The sequence below is a fragment of the Mesoplodon densirostris genome, chromosome 5 (assembly GCF_025265405.1).
Source record: "Mesoplodon densirostris isolate mMesDen1 chromosome 5, mMesDen1 primary haplotype, whole genome shotgun sequence".
Lineage (NCBI taxonomy): Eukaryota > Metazoa > Chordata > Mammalia > Artiodactyla > Ziphiidae > Mesoplodon > Mesoplodon densirostris.
In genome coordinates, this window is record NC_082665.1 from 101,944,202 (window position 1) to 101,961,525 (window position 17,324).

Genomic DNA, 17,324 nt, shown 5'->3' on the forward strand with positions numbered 1-17,324 from the left:
AAGGTCTTCAAAGCACTGATTAAAGGGGACTGACCCGTTCAGGGGATTGACCAGACCATGTTCTGCTCTCTACTTCTAGGTAATGATTAACTGGAGACCTTCCCCAAGCAATGGACATCCTTTGATGTCCTCCATTAAGTGATCTCCTGATTGGGGTGGGGGGTAGGGCGTATTCCTGTGCCTTCCCTTGATGGTGCTTACTCAAATCTCACCAAGCATCTCTTGCCCAGACTCCAGGGCAGAAAACTCATGAACTGCCTGGAGGTAACATCTGAAAAGAAGAACTGACTCAATAATCCTCCTGCGTATGCACGTGTGCGTGCGCGCACACACACACACACACACACACACACACACACACACATACAATAACTTAAACTCCATTTGGCAGTTTTCTAAAAGGTGGGATATGACCATATAACTCCACTCTCTATCAACATCCACCTATATTACTCATGAAAGGAAAGACAAACCAAATCTATTGAGAAAAAGGCACACAATTCATTTAAAAAAGAAAAAAAGACGTAAGTAGTTGTTCACAAAACAGGAAATCCTAACTGCCAATGAAAAAGTACTAAATCTCTTTAGTCATCATGAAAGTGCAAATTTCAACCACAAGGATATATACTATACTGGTACTGGAACAGAAAGGAAAGAAGGAAGGGAGGGAGGGAGGGAAGGAGGGAGGAGGAAGTAAAGGAAAGGAAAGGAAAAGAAAAGAAAAAAAAGGAGAAAGACAATACCAAATGTTGATAGAGATGTAGAACAACTGGAATGTTCATACACTGCTCGTGAGGTTGTAAATCAGTATAACCACTTTGGAAAACAACTTGATAGTATCTAGTAAAGTTGAAGATATACATACCCAGTGATGTAGCAATTATATTTCTGGGCATATATCCTAGAGAAATGTGTATACATACAAATCAGAATATGTATATGAAAATGTCCATAAGAAGCAATCTATTTTCAATAGAATGGATAAAAATATAGAGTATATTCATACAGGAATATCACTCAACAACAAAATTAATGAATTTCAACTGCATGCAATAATATGAGTGACTTACAATGTAATGGTGAGTAAAAAAGAAAAAAGCAAGATACAAAAGAATATATACAGTCTGATTTATATAAAGTTCTAAAACAGGCAAACACAACACAACATTGTTTAAAGATACTGCACACATATATGGTATAGCTATAAAGAAAAGCAAGAAAACAAAAAGAAAGTAAAAGAAAGGTAACAGTTACCTTTTGGGAGAGGAGAGAAGTTGGGATCAGAAATTGATACATGGATTGGGATGAAGTGCTCATGACGTTTAATTTCTTAACCTTAGTATCAGTTACATGGGTATTTGCTTTACAGTAAATATTTGTTAAACTGTGCCAATAAGTTGATGCATATTTCTGAAAAAATGTGCAATCTTTTACAATAATACTGTTTTAGGGACTTCCCTGGTGGTGCAGTGGTTAAGAATCCATCCGCCAATGCAGGAGACACGGGTCCAAGCCCTGGTCCGGGAAGATCCCACATACCGTGGAGCAACTAAGTCCGTGTGCCGCAACTACTGAGCCTGAGCTCTAGAGCCCACAAGCCACAACTACTGAAGACTGTGCACCTAGAGTCCATGCTCTGCAAGAGAAGCCACCGAAATGAGAAGCCTGCGCACCTCAACAAAGAGTAGCCCCCCCTCGCCGTAACTAGAGAAAGCCCGCGCACAGCAATGAAGACCCAATGGAGCCCAAAATAAATAAATTTATAAAAAAATAAAGTAAAATAAAACTGTTTTAAAAGGTTGGGAGGAGTGGTAAGCTAAATAACACCACTGATCGTCTCCCTCAGCCTCCCACTCGGATGGTTTATTTTGATGTTTATTACTTAGAATACCATTTCTTATCTGGGGAGTGCTGTCTTTGACAAGAAATAAGAACTTTAGAGGTGATTTTTATCTAATAGATTTCCTATACATTTAGAGGAAAGCAGAAAGAAAGAGAGCTTAGCAGAATAAAAGAAAGAATTAATTCTATTATTGTGCAGCCTAAACATTCTAATGCTCATTTTACTGCAAAGTCTATGACATAATACATACCTATGTTCTCTGAGTTATAGAATTCTAGATTGGATTTCAGTTTTCCTTGGAATTCTGAAGGCGTTGCTTTCAAAATTTCCAGCTTTCCTCTCCTTTGAATGTGATCTGTTCCCCCTCCCCAACCCTAGAGTTTTAGAATCTTCTCTTTAACGATAATATTCTAAAACCTCACAATGCTTTTTGTTTGTTTGTTTCATTCATTTCACTAGGCACTCAATGAACCATTTCAATCTGGAGACATGAACTTCTCTTCTGAGAAATCTTTATTTTTTTCCCCTTGATTATTTCCTCTCTTTTCTGTTCTTTTTGGACCTCCTTTATTTGAATATTGGACCTGCTCAAATGATTCTATGTTTTCTCTTCTTATTCAGTTCTCCTTTTTTCTATTTTGACGATGTCTTCAACTTTATCTCCCAAAGCAATTTATTTTTTTGTACAGCACAGGGAAATATAGTCATTATTTTATAATAACTTTAAATGGAGCATAATCTATAAAAATATTGGGGACTTCCCTGGCAGTCCAGTGGTTAAGATTCCAATGCAGGGGGGCACAGGTTCGATCCCTGGTTGGGGAACTAAGATCCTACATGCCGCATGGCACAGCCCCAAAAAAAAAAAAAAGAGTCATAAAAATATTGAATCACTATGTTGTACTCCTAAAAATAATATTGTAAATCAACTATACTTCAATTAGAAATTTAATTTTTAGTTTAACTAATACCTTTTTAATTTCCAAAAACTCTTCCTTGACTGCTGAATATTTATTTTTAGAGCATTTTTTTCTCATTTCATAGATTCAATATCATCTTTTGCTCCTTGGATTATCTCTTTTCTTGCAAATTTTTTTTATGTTTGTTTTATTTTCTCTTTCATGTTAAATGCTTTTCCCAAATCTCTCATGGTCCTTGGGTGCTGTCCATATTTAAGTGTAAGGCATGAAAAAGATAGTTGGAAGCTAAGTGTGGGCTTGTGATCAGGCTGGGACACAGGTTTTTCCCTCAGTGCCCACCTTCCCTACTGCCAATATCTGTAAGTTTTTTTCCTTGGATTAACTGGTTTCCCAAGAGAAGAACCATCCCATTTCTAAGCCTGAAAATCAGTCTCCTGACAGCTGTGTGAGGGTAAGAGGCTAGAGTCTAACCATTAACTCTGCAAACTTTCCCTCAGCTCCCACTCTCAGTTCAGTTGGACCTCCCTTCCCTTTGCTGTTTCTTATATTTCCAAATCCAGTCTCTGAGTCAACCTCTCTAAAGAGTAAACTTTCAATCCTAGAGGCTTGCCTTGTTCCACTCAGCCTGCTATAACAAAGATACCCTAAACTGAACTTTAAACAACAAACATTTATTTCTCACATTTCTTTTATTTATTTATTTATTTATTTTTGGCTGCATTGGGTCCTCGTTGATGCACACAGGCTTTCTCTAGTTGTGGCGAGTGGGGGCTACTCCTTGTTGCGGTAGGCAGGCTTCTCATTGGAGTGGCTGGTCTTTGTTGAGGAGCACGGACTCTAGGCAGGTGGGCTTCAGTAGTTGTGGCACGTGGGCTCAGTAGTTGTGGCTCGTGGGCTCTAGAGCTCAGGCTCAGTAGTTGTGGCACACGGACTTAGTTGCTCCACGGCATGTGGGATCTATCCCAGACCAGGGCTTGATCCCATGTCCCTTGCATTGGCAGGCATATTCTTAACCACTGTGCCACCAGGGAAGTCCCTATTTCTCACATTTCTGGAGGCTGGGAAGTCTAAGATCAAGATGCCAACAGACCCTTGCAAGTACACACCTCAGGATGGAGGCACTATGGATCCACTGGCAAAGAAGATCTTTAAAGGAGGTTTAGTAGCTGAACCTGTGGACATTTTTGGAGCATATATTTTGTTTAAAAAGATAAACACAAGCCAAGATTTCAGGCAAACAATGAGGAAGAAATTCCCCTTCATCTTGGAAGTTTATTACAAATCCACTGAACACTCTGGAATGTATGGAATCAGAGAGCAAGATTAAGAAAAGTGGCTGAACAGCAAAAATTAGGAATTTGACCATGATCAAGGTTTGCCCTATTTCACAGTATCAGGCAAAATTAAAATACCAACGTTGACATGGATGCATTTTAGAATATTTAAGGTTAAGTGTAAATTCTAACTAAGTCAGAGGTTTTGTTCTTTGGACTAACTGTTAAAAAACTGATGGAAGGTTTGTTTATTATGTTATAAATGAAGTTTTGTTTACTACTCAAAATAAAGTGGTTCTCCTTAAAAAAAAAAAAAAGAAAGAAAAGATGCCATCAGATTTGGTGTCTGGTGAGAGCCTACTTCCTGGTTCATAGATTATATCTTCTCACACTGTGTCCTCACATGTTGGAAGAGACAAGGGAGCTCCCTTTGGGCACTAACCCCAAACATGAAGTCTCCACCCTCATGACCGAATCACTTCCCCAAGCCCCCACCTCCTCATAATATCATATTGGGGGTTCGGATTTTAACATATGAATTTTGGGGGGACACAAATGTTCAGTTCATAACAAGGCCTTAACTGCTTTCTTATGTAGACTTTCATGTTCATATAGACTTTCTCATATTTTAAGTCCCACTCATACCCATACCTGTTGTGTATATTTTGAGCCTTTCCAGGATACTGCTGTGAAAATTGGCTTGTTCCTTGGAATTACCCTGTTATAGGCAGTTAGATTTGAGAAAATGAAAAACAGCCCTGCTGGCAATCAGACAGTGATATTCCTCCAGAACATAAACTATGTTTCCAAGGGACATGAAGAAGGTCACATAAACAGCATTTCTATACAATGCGATACCACAGCTGCAAAAATGACTAACAATCTTTTCTTCTAAGTGATTGCTGCATTGTTACCAATGACATCCCTGGTCTGGCTTTTTTCTTTCAGTTTCCTGAAAAAAGATTGGAGATATCCAATTGCTGAAAGACCCCCATTTCTCAACCATATCCCATCCAAAGATGGCACCTCACTTCCCTAATCCCTCTTTAGAATCATGCAGCAAAAACCCTACCCTATAAGAATTCCTTCCCAATTCTTCCTTCCTGAGATGCCTCCAAGATTCCTCTGGGGTGTGTTTTCCCTTGCTGCAGAAAACTAAACAAACATAACTTTAACTCCAGGTGTGTTCCTGATGATCTCTGGTGGGTGAACATTGACAGAATTCAGCTTTCTGTGGTCTTCTAAGTTAGTTAAGTCTTGTGTATCTAATTTCCAGGTTCTAAATGTTGTTGAGCTCTCTCTCTGAGGTGGCCATAAGTTGGATCCCCCTTTTCCACTAGCTGTGAGCCAACACTCTAGTGCCTAAAATTGTTTAAATTAGATTTCTATCAGTTGCAGCAAGTTCCTGAGAGTGTTAATGGCAGAAAATCCTCAAATTAATAAATCTAAGATAGCATCTCCTACCCTACGCATATAAGCCATGACACTGAGTCCTGAGCATATAAGTGTATCTCCAGACCAAGTCCTTCTACAAAGCATTAGATCTGCCTACCAAACTCCATCTGTATTGTCAAATTCAGCAATATCAAAACCTAATTCATCCTCCTTTGCCACCACACTTGCTTCCCCTCCTGCATTCCCTATGCCAGTTAATCTACCATTTAATCAGACACTAGAAATTCATTCTATATTATATTATAATATTTCCTCTTCTTCATCTCCAAATATCCTATTATCACCAGGTTCTGACAAATTTCCCTCCTGAATACTTCTTGAATTTGTCCAGTTCCTCTGTCCTTAACACTACTGTCCTGTTTCAAAGTCTTTATCATCTGCCACCTAGAATAATACAGCTTCTAACTCTTTTCTCTACCTCCTGAGAAGCAACCCTTATTCCATACTGTTGTTGCTAGAAGTCACCATTAAAATGCAAATCTGATGTTTATGCTACCACTTATCAATGGCTTCCTACTGGCTGCAGGATAAAGTCTAAGCTCCTTATCAAGACAAACAAAACCCTCCCAGATCTGGTCCCTGTCCATTTTTCTAGTCTAAAAACACAGTCAACTTCAAATTTAACGCTTTATTCCAGAAATACCAAACGTGTTGTTTCTCATCTCCTTTGTACATGCATTCCCTCTGGCCAACAAACTTCTCCTTCTTTGTCACATGGCTGATTCCTACTTATCTTCCAAGAAGCCCTGCCTACCCTGCACTCCCCAGCTAAGGTAACATTTGTTTAACCCAGGAGACTATCAGGTTCTCATGGGTAAGGGCTTTCTTTTATTCTACTTTGTATTTCCCAGTGAGTAGCATAAACACAGGCACATAATATGCATCCTATAGATAATTGTTATCACTTAAAATAGGATGTTATAACTATTATGATATTTTATATAAGCCTCATGGTAACCAGAAAGGACAAACCTGTAGTAGATACACAGAAGATTATGATAAAGGAGTCAAAGCATACTGCCATAAATATTTATCAAATCACAATGTAAGACAGCAAGAGAGGGCTCAAGGAACAAAGGATCTACAAAAGAGTTGGAAAACAATTAACAAAATGGAAATAGTAAGTTCTTACCTATCAGTAATTACTTTCAACATAAGTGGATTAAATTCTCCAATCAAAAGACATGGAATGGGAGTTCCCTTGTGGCCTAGTGGTTAGGATTCCAGGCTTTCACTGCTGTGGCCCAGGTTCAATCCCTGGTAGGGGAACTGAGATCCCATGAGCCACAAGAGTTTCACTTTAGCTTTAAGGACACACATAGGCTAAGAGTGAAGAGATAGAAAAAGATAGTCTAAACAAATGGTAACCAAAAAAAAAACAGGGACAGGCTTTACATAAAATAGGCTGTAAGCTAAAAATGGTCAAAAGAGACAAAGATGGTTATTATATAAAGATAAAAGGGTCAATTCATCAAGGAGATACAGCGATATTAAATATTTATGCACCCAACATCAGAGCACCTAAATGTATAAAGCAAATACTAACTGAACTAAAATAGAAATAAACAGCAATACAGTAATAGTTGGGGACTTTAATACCTAACTCTCAGCAGTGGATAATCCTGACAGAGAATCAATAAAGAAACAGCAGGTTTGAACAACACTGTAGAGAAAATATATACAGATACAGAACTTTCCATACAACAGCAGAGTACACATTCTTCCCAAGTATACATGGAACATTTTCTAGGATAAGATCATATGTTAAGCTACAACACAAGTATCAACAAATTCAAGATAGAAATTATATCAAGTTTCTTTTCCAACCATAATGGTATGAAACTAGAAATCAATAACACAGGAAATCTGAAAAATTCACAAATACATGGAAATTAAACAACACATTCCTGAACAACCAATGGATTAAAGAAGAAATCAAATGAGAAATTTAAAAAAATCATGAGTCAAACAAAATAGAAACACATTGTATCAAAACTTATGGGATGTAACAAAAGCAGTTCTAAGAGGAACGTTTATAGCTATTAATGCCTACCTTAAGAAAAAAAGAAAGATCTCAAATGAACAACTGAACAGTACACCTCATGGAACTTGAAAAAGAAGAACAAACTAAGCCTAAATTTAGCAGAAGGAAATAATAAACATTAGAGAGAAATAAATGAAATAGAGAATAGGAAAGCAATGGAAAAGATGAACAAAACTAACAGCTGATTCTTTGAAAAGATTAACAAAATTGACAAACCTTTAACTAGACTACATACTAACAATGAACTACCTAAAAAAAAAGAAAGAAAGAAAACAATCCCATTTACAATAGCATCAAAAATAATAAACTACTTAGGAATAAATTTAACCAATTTGAAAGATCTGTACACTGAAAACGCTAAGGCATTGATTAAAGGAATTGAAGAAGACACAAATAAATGGAAAGATACTCCATGTTCATGGATCAGAAGAATTAATACTGTTAAATGTCTATTCTGCCCAAAGCCATCTATAGATTTGATGCAATCCCTATCAAACTTCCAATGGCATTTTTTTTTACAGAAATAGAAAAAAAATCCTAAAATTTGTATGGAACCACAAAAGAATAGCCAAAGCAATCTTCAGAGAGAAGAACAAAGCTGGAGGCATTACACTTCCTTATTTCAAAGTATATTACAAAGCTATAGTAATCAAAACAGTATGGTATCAGCATAAAAACAGACACATAGTTTACTAATCTGTAGTATGAGGAAAGCAAAATCACCTATGGACTTGCTCTGAATACTAAATAAAGATTTTTTAGTACCTAGTATAAACAAACAAACAAAAAACAGACACAGACCAATGGAACATAATTGAGAGCCCAGAAATAAACCAATGCATTTACAGCCAACCTATATTTGACCAGGTAGTGAAGAATACTCACTAGGGAAGAGATAGTCTCTTCATTAAATGGTGTTGGGAAAACTGGATATTTACATTCAAAAGAATGAAACTGGACCCCTATCTTACAACAGTTGGACAAACTACCTCAAAATGGATTGAAACTTAAACGTAAGGCCTGAAGTCATAAAACCCCTAGAAGAAAACAGGGAAAGCTCCTTGATATTGATCTTGGCAATGATTTTTTTAGCTCTGACACCAAAAGCACAATCAAGAAAAGCTTAAATAAACAAGTGGGGCTACATCAAACTAAAAAGCTTCTGTGCAGCAAAAGAAATGATCAACAAAGTGAAAAGGCAGTCTATGGAATGGGAGAAAATATGTGCAAACCATCTATCTAAAAAGCAGTTAATATCCAAAATATATAAGGAACTCCTACATCTCATGGCAAGAAACAAATAATCTAATTTTAAATGGGCAAAGGACCTGAATAGGTATTTTTCCAAATAAGATACACAGATGGCTAACAGGTACATGAAAACGTGCTCAACATCACTAATCACTAGGGAAATGTAAATCAAAACTACAATGAGGTATCACCTCACATCTGTTAGAATGGTTATTATCAAATAGATAAGAGATAACAGTGCTGGCCAGGATGTGGAGAAAAGTTGGTGAGAATGTAAATTGGTACAACCATTCTGGATAACAGTATGGAGGGTCCTCAAAAAAATTAAAAATAAAACTACCATATGATCCAGTAATTCCACTTCTAGGTATATATCCAAAAGAAGTAAAATCACTATATCGAAGATATCTGCACCTCTATGTTTACTGTAGCATTATTTGCAATAGTCAAGACATGGAAACAACTTAAATGTCCATCCATGGATAAATGGATAAAGAAATTGTGATAAATATATATATATATATATTTATATTTGTGATATATATATGCATATATTTCAGTCATTAAAAAAGAAAGAAATCCTGCAATTTGCAATATCATGGATGAATTTTGAGTGTGTTATGCTAAGTGAAATTAAGTCAGAGAAATACAAGTACTGTATGATATCACTTATACGTGGAATCTAAAAAAAAATGAACTCACAGAAACAGAGAATAGATTGACGGTTTCCAGGAGCCAGTGGGGAACTGGTAAGGGAAATGGGTGAAGGTGGTCAAAGGGTACAAACTACCATTTATAAGATGAATAAATCTGGGGATCTAATGTACAGCATGGTGACTATAGTTAACAATATGTGTTAACTAACCTTATTGTGGTAATCATTTTGTGATATATGTGTATGTCAAATCACCACATTGTACACCTTAAGCTTACACAATATTATATGTCAATTATATCTCAATAAAGCTGACATAAATAAATAAATAAAAGCTTTTTAAAGTGGATCAAGAGCTTTGGCAGAAAATAAAAATAATTTTGAAATTACACTCTCCATAGAAATTTGGTAAGAAATGTTGCTCACTATAAAAAATGTTAGGGCCTCCCTGGTGGCGCAAGTGGTTGAGAGTCCGCCTGCCGATGCAGGGGATGCGGGTTCGTGCCCCGGTCTGGGAGGATCCCATATGCCGCGGAGCGGCTGGGCCCGTGAGCCATGGCCGCTGAGCCTGCGCGTCCGGAGCCTGCGCGTCCGGAGCCTGTGCTCCGCGACGGGGGAGGCCACAACAGTGAGAGGCCCGCATACCACAAAAAAAAAAAAAAAAAAAAAAAAAAAAAAAAAAAAAAAAAAAAAATAAAAAATGTTAGTAAAAGCTTACAAAGAAATCAAATAGATATCAATTTTGGCTATTTTACTTTTTCTTTCACTTTCAACCTACCTATGCCATTGAATTTGAAGTTTCTTGTAAGCAGCTATCATTGGGTCAAATATTTTTTAATCAACACTGCCAATCTCCATCTTTTAATGATGTATTTAGACCACTTACATTTAAAGTAAGTATTGATAAGTTAGGGCTTAAGTAGGTCATTTTGTTATTTGTTTTCTGTTTGTTTCCTCTGTTTCTCATTCCTATGCTTCTCTTTTCTTACCTTCCTGTGGATTTTTGGACACTTAGCATTCCATTTTTATTTATTTGAAGTGTTTTTTAGTACATTGCATTGTATAGTTTTCCTAGTATTTGCTCTACTTATTAGAATACACATATGCAATTTACCATAGCCTACTGGTATGAATGTTTTACCACTTCAAGGGAAATGTAGAAGCTTAACTCTACTTAGGTCCCTTTGCCCCCTCCACTTTTTAAGCACAATAATCTCATGCATTTCCTCTGTATACAATGAGCACATTATATAATGTTATAATTTTTGCTTCAACAATCAAATATGATTTAAGAAACTCAGGAGGGCTTCCCTGGTGGCGCAGTGGTTGGGAATCCACCTGCCAATGCAGGGGACATGGGTTCGAGCCCTGGTCTGGGAGGATCCCATATGCCGCGCAGCAACTAAGCCCGTGTACCACAACTACTGAAGCCTGCGCGCCTAGAGCCCGTGCTCTGCAACAAGGGAAGCCACCGCAATGAGAGGCCTGCGCACCACAACAAAGAGTAGCCCCCGCTCGCCGCAACTAGAGAAAACCCGTGTGCAGCAACGAAGACCCAATGAAGCCAAAAATAAATTAAATAAAATAAATAAATTTATTTTAAAAAAAAAGAAACTCAGGAAAAGGCTAAAACATACACACAAAGCTTGTGCATATGTGACTTCATATTTGTGCTGGTGTATTTTAAGCATAAATTTCTAGAAGTGGGATTTATCAATTGAATGGTAAATTTACCTGTAATTTTGCTAATATTGTCAAAATCTTCCTCAGGGGTTATACCATTTTGCATTCATGAAATCGTTGGTTTCCCTGCAACTTCTCCAAGAGTTTGTTGCCAAATTTTGGGATTTACACCAATCAGATAGTTAGAAATGATAGCTCAGGGCTGCGTGGCGTGTGGAAGCTTAGTTCCCTGACCAAGGATAGAACACGCACCCTTTGCAGTGGAAGCATGAAGTCTTAACCACTGGAGCACCAGAGAAGTCCCAGGGTAGTTTTAATTTGTATTTATATTAATAAGAATTAATTTGAGTATTTTTTTCATATGTTTAAGGGCCACTTCTATTCCTTTCTCTGTGAACAGTTTTGTCTCCATTTTTAAAAAGAAGCTTTCCTCATATTCCCTCACAACTACCTCTGCCTACATCTCATTGGCTAGACCTGTATCTTAATAACATCTCTATCTTCAAGGGAAGCTGGAAAACACAGTTTTTAAGTTGGACACATTTCAGTCTCAAGTAAGGATTTTGTTCATAAGGAAGAAGGTAAGATATATAGAGATAGAGAACTGTAAGTCTTATTCTCAATGATTTTGATTTTAACCTGTAATTTTCAGAGGTCCTTACAGAAATAAAAATGAAACAGCCAAAGAAGCAAGAAGTGTTATAAGCTTGGAAAATGTGACTGAATTATTTAGTTGTACTCAATAATGTTTTGTTTCTCCTCAGAAAATGAGACCTCTGAATCTGTTTAATATTAACAAAGCCAAATAAATTAACAAAAACAGTAATTTCTCTCCCCCACCCCAGAAGCCTGGCCATTTTGTTTTGTACTTCTGCCTTCTTTTTGTAAGCTAGCAAAGACTAAGAGAAGCAAAATTACTTAAAGTGCAAATCTTCAGAGTTCTGTTTGTAATAAAATTTAAAACACTGAAAGTAAAAAAAATGTAAATTCATCTTCCACAATCAATGACATGAAAAAAGTGGGAAGGAGTTTTTCCAGCTTAATTGCAACTAAAGAAACATGACAAGTAGGTTTGACTATAGACCTTGCTTGGATCTTGTTTTTAAACAAACCAACTGAAAAAAGGACATGTGTAAGACAGAGAAATGTGTGTCTTTGATGATATTAAGGAATTAATGTTCTTTTTGTTAGGTGTGAAAAGTATGTGTGTTTATGTAAGAAAATATCCATATTTTATAGAGAATTGTGTAAGAGTGAAATGACCTGGGATTTTCTCAAAATGCTTGAAAAAGAGAAAAAAGAAGAAAAGGAAGGAGGGAGGGAAGGCGGGAGAGCAAAGGGAAAAGAACAAAAGGCAAGTATGGTTTGGTAATTATTGAAAATGGGATGATGGGTATATGAGGGTACATTTATTATTCTCTCTATTCTTATATACATTTGGAAAGTTTATAAAAGTCATGAAAATATCCAAAATGCACGCAGGTTAAAAATGAAAACAATAAATTTAGTGAGATTATTGTCCAAGTAAACTACCCTTTGAATATGCCGAACCTCATCATTTTTATGAATAAATCAATGATACATAATCCATTTTAAAATTCTTAAAGGGATTTTACACCGGTGAAGGGCAATAAAATCATGACCCACATTCTTTTTGATGTTCCTCCTCAAATCTTTTTTCTTTTCTTAATGGCTTCAAAGTACCTGAAAATCTTGTAGCTTTTTAAGGGTAACTAAGCTAAGCTTGTTTTTTCGGTTTTTTTGTTTTGTTTTGATATTTATTAATTTATTTATTTGGCTGCATTGGGTCTTAGTTGCAGCATGCGGGATCTTTGGTTGAAGCATGCGGGATCTTTTAGCTGCGGCATGTGGGATCTAGTGCCCTAACCAGGGATCGAACCCCTGCCCCCTGCACTGGGAGCTCAGAGTCTTAACCACCAGACAACCAGGGAAGTCCCAAGCTAAGCCTGTTCTGATGTTACCCTTCCCCTTAAGACTCCATATCAATTTTCCTATTTCAAAACAGATTTAATATTTCAAAACATATTTGGGGGGAAAATTGAATATGAGAGGAATGCCTACTATGTAAATCTTTGCCATTAAACATACTTTGAACACACAAAACGGACTAAACCTGTACAAATATTTACACTGTGTTAAGGATTTCATGCATCCTTTCACTCTGTGCTTCATTCATACAATAAATATTAGGTGGTCACTCTGTCAGCACTGTGCTAGGTAAGCTTTGGGGATTAGCAGTCAGCAAGACAGACTGATTTCTTACCTTCTCAAAGCAGACGGCCTACTTGGGAGACCCCAAGAGTCCCCATCCACTTTCACTGTGATTAGTGATCATCATAAATAATTATGTCTTTCCGGTTTTTGACTGCCAAAAGGAAAAGCAATGCTACTCAGTTTAGACTAGTCAAAGGTCAGAATAGGTAAACTCTGGATATTCCTGATCATCAAAAGCAGCTCCCATTGTTACCATTTACTACGGGGCACCACTTGGTGTAAGACATGAGAATTGCTACATGAAAATACTCTAAGAAAATTCCAGTTCTAAGAGATTTACATAGATTTTCAGTGTGGCCTGATAAGGCTGCTATACAAGTAACTAAAAACATATTTTTGTATTGTCCCCTCCATAGTGGCTACCACAGTTATCTTGCAACTAGTAAGCTTTAATAAACGCTCATTAAATGAATAAATAATTGAATTTAAAATCCAAAGAAACACTAAAGGAATACAGATTTTAATAGACTCTGTTCTTTAGCCTCATACCCTGGATGAAGGAATGTATAAATTTAGCCTTTGTCTCAGTCAGTGATGGAAAGTGATTTTTTTTTAATCATAGTGGGTTTTTTTTTTAAATGTTTCATTTATTTATTTATTTTATTTTATTTTGGCTGCACCGAGTGGCACGTGAGATGGTTCCCCCAGCCTGGTCCTCCGCAGGTGAAAGCACCGAATCCTAACCACCAGGCCACCAGGGAACTCCCTGAAAGTGATTCTTCAATAACAAACAATCCCCAAAGCTTATCAATTTAACACAACAAAAGTGTTTCTTGCTCATGTCATGTCTGTTTGTGTCCTGATAGCTCTCCAGACAGAGGAAGGGAGGGCTAGAGAAGCAAGCACCAGAATGAATTGCCTCCACCTAAGAGTGACACATAGCACTTCTACTGACATTTCAATGACCAAAGCAAGTCATGTGGCTCTACCCAACTTCAAACAGGACAGGGAGTAAAATCACCTGTATGGCTGAGAGTAGAGAGCACCAGAAATTTGATACTGTTGAACAGTAGTAATGCCTACCACAGACCTAACCAGTTAATGAGTTTTCTTCCTAGGGATATCAAACATATGTATTTACTTCCTAGGGATATCAAATATATGTATTTATTTCCTAGGGATATCAAATATACCTATTTACTTCCTAGGGATATCAAATATACCTATTTACTTCCTAGGGATATCAAATATACCTATTTACTTCCTAGGGATATCAAATATACCTATTTACTTCTTTTCATCATCTATTAACCTGTTTCCCTTGACATGGTTTAGCCTTCAGACCCTCACAGGTATGAGTGTCTGAGTTCAAGTTTATCAAATGGATACAACACTTGACCTTCCTTCCCAGATGCTATAAATAAAGTCAATACTCTAGAAAATGAAAAGTACCACACAAACACTGTAGAAGGTATAATTAATATTCTAATAAAGAAATATAGTCTGATTTTATGTATCCATTCATTGATTCATTCAGTTAAAGAAACAATAAAGACTAATAGCAATTGAAAATTGAGCACTGAGTGAAAAAGTTTTATAGCCAAGAAGAGAACTTGACCTAGTACAGAGTCTAGGTAGACTCCCAGAGATGAGGTTCAGAGAAGAAGAAATGGAGTAAGACTTTTAAAGCCAAAAGACTATCTCTGTCCTATTTTAAGGAAGCAAAGTGAGTGGACTGACTGGCTGGCTAGATCTGGGCTTGCTGGTTTTGAAAGCACTGGGCTGGCTGCTTGGAAGACCTCTGCCGTGTAGGTGGCTCAGAATTTCGGAGTCCAGTTTTCTCTGTTGGGAACGTGAGGTCCCTGATGCAAGACTATGGCATGCCATTGCCTCATGTTTGAGTCAGGACTATGGCGCCCAGTTAGGTCTACACTAGTGTCATCAGGCTAGGTAACCTGGATAGAGTTTATCAATTCATTCAACAAGCTGAATCCCTAGACTCTTTACCTGCCCCATCCTCCTTAGACCAAGCTAGGCACCTGTCATGAGCTCCCATACACTCTTTACTTACCTTATATATGTTTAGTCATTACATTCCAATGCCGTTTCATTGCCTATCTTCTCTACTATTAGGACCAGCATGGCAAGGAACACGTCCATCTTGCTCATACTGTATCCCCAGTACCTAATACAGTGCTGGACATAAGATAGATATGCAATGACTATTTTATTGAGGCTCTATGCCTGTGCTAAGCAGGGAGATGGAACAGACTGGAATATAATAAAACTAGAATTCAAAGTCTGTGGACACACAATATGATAAACAGGGGTGGAGCCAAATTTTGTGAGAACAGAAGCTTATGCCAACTGAGGGCACCAATTTAAGAAAAATAAAATTATAAATGCAAAATTAAGTACCTAATCCTAGAAGAGGTTCATGCACTTGCGGGGACTTGAAGCTTAAGGCTTCATTATCTCCACAGTAATGCATCTTTGATGATAAGTGGACTAATGCACCAAATGCTATAAAATCTCTGAAGAGTGATCAGAGATCTCTGCTAGGGAAAATCAAAGACTTCACAGAAGAGATAAACTGTGAGCTTGATCTTACAGACAGAAACAAAGGAAAGGAATTGCAGGTGGAAGAAACATACCGAAACACACAGATGAGAAAGAGCTGGAGCCTATCTGTGGAATAGTGAGAGAAGCACTGTACTATTTACCCAATGTCAGGTTGGGTGGGGAAAGCCTTAGGCTAGTGGTTCTCAAAGTGTGATCCTGGGAGCAGCATCAGCATCACCTGATGCTTAACAAGCCAATAAAGAAATAACATACTCCAAACCAAAGATAGATTAATTACACTACCGTTCCAGGCAGACGGGAGGTGTGAGAAATAAAGTCCAAATTTAGTTGAGGTGTACCTTTTCTATAAGTTGGTTCTCAGAAGAGTCGTCTTAGTCAACAGAGAGCTGATGTCCAGCTGCCAGCGCAAATCAAAAGTTCCTCGCTGCCAGGGCACAACGCTAGTGGAATGAAGGCGCCGGCGCTGGCGGGCAAAATGATCTCCTTCCCAGGACCGCGTCATGGTTTCACCACTGCGGGCAAAGAGAAGCCTTCAAAATGGTTCCATAACACCCCCTAGTGGCTTCCACCGTATCAGATCAAGAAACAGCCCAACTACTCAAGAGGAGGGAACGAAACATACTGTCCTTTACAAATTCCAGAAACCTGTGTCAATTCCCTATTCCGTGCCATAACTTACTATACTAGGATTAAAAGGTGCCTCTAAATCTCTTCATACTTTATTCAGGCCATGCCAGCATTCGTAAATATTCGTTTATTTGGGCTTAACACACACATAAAAGTTATGAAATCGTAAAAATCGAGACACACACTAGTGTCTCTTTCAAATATGACTTTTATCTCCTGGGAGATAGTTGAAGGGGTCGGAGTAAAGTCTATGATAACTATCCGGTGGTTGGTTTGTTGGTTAGTATGTGGTAAGCAAGAAAAGCACAGTAGACATATGGATAAAAAGACACAGATTGCAGTCCTGACTATTAGAGTGACCTTGGGCACATGATAATCCATATGGGCTTAATCATCCATTTAACAATTATTTGAACCGGGTGCTGAGGCTACAAAAATGAATAAAACTTAGTCTCTAGACCCTCACAAGCTCACTTTACTAATTTGTAAATTGGGACTAACAACCTTAACTCTTTGTCAAAAAGATTAAACATGTGACCACACCCTGTTCACAAGTTTATTTACGCTTCCTTAATTTAATCCTCTCTACCTCTGCTCCTAGAAACTCAAGGTCGGAAAAGGAGTTAAATCATCTAATGCAATCTGCTATAATTCCACACTCATTCCACCAAGATTTTTTGAGTCAGGGAATCCGGCTAAAGCCTAACAATGATTCACGACCTTTTAAGAGCTTAACCCTCCTGCCCTGTAGACA

At 37.5% G+C, this 17,324-nt stretch overlaps 1 pseudogene; it reads left to right on the forward strand.

Moving 5' to 3' along the window:
* The first annotated feature begins 3,841 nt into the window (after positions 1 to 3,841).
* Positions 3,842 to 4,117, forward strand: LOC132490501 (protein CEBPZOS-like; annotated as a pseudogene).
* Positions 4,118 to 17,324: the final 13,207 nt, after the last annotated feature.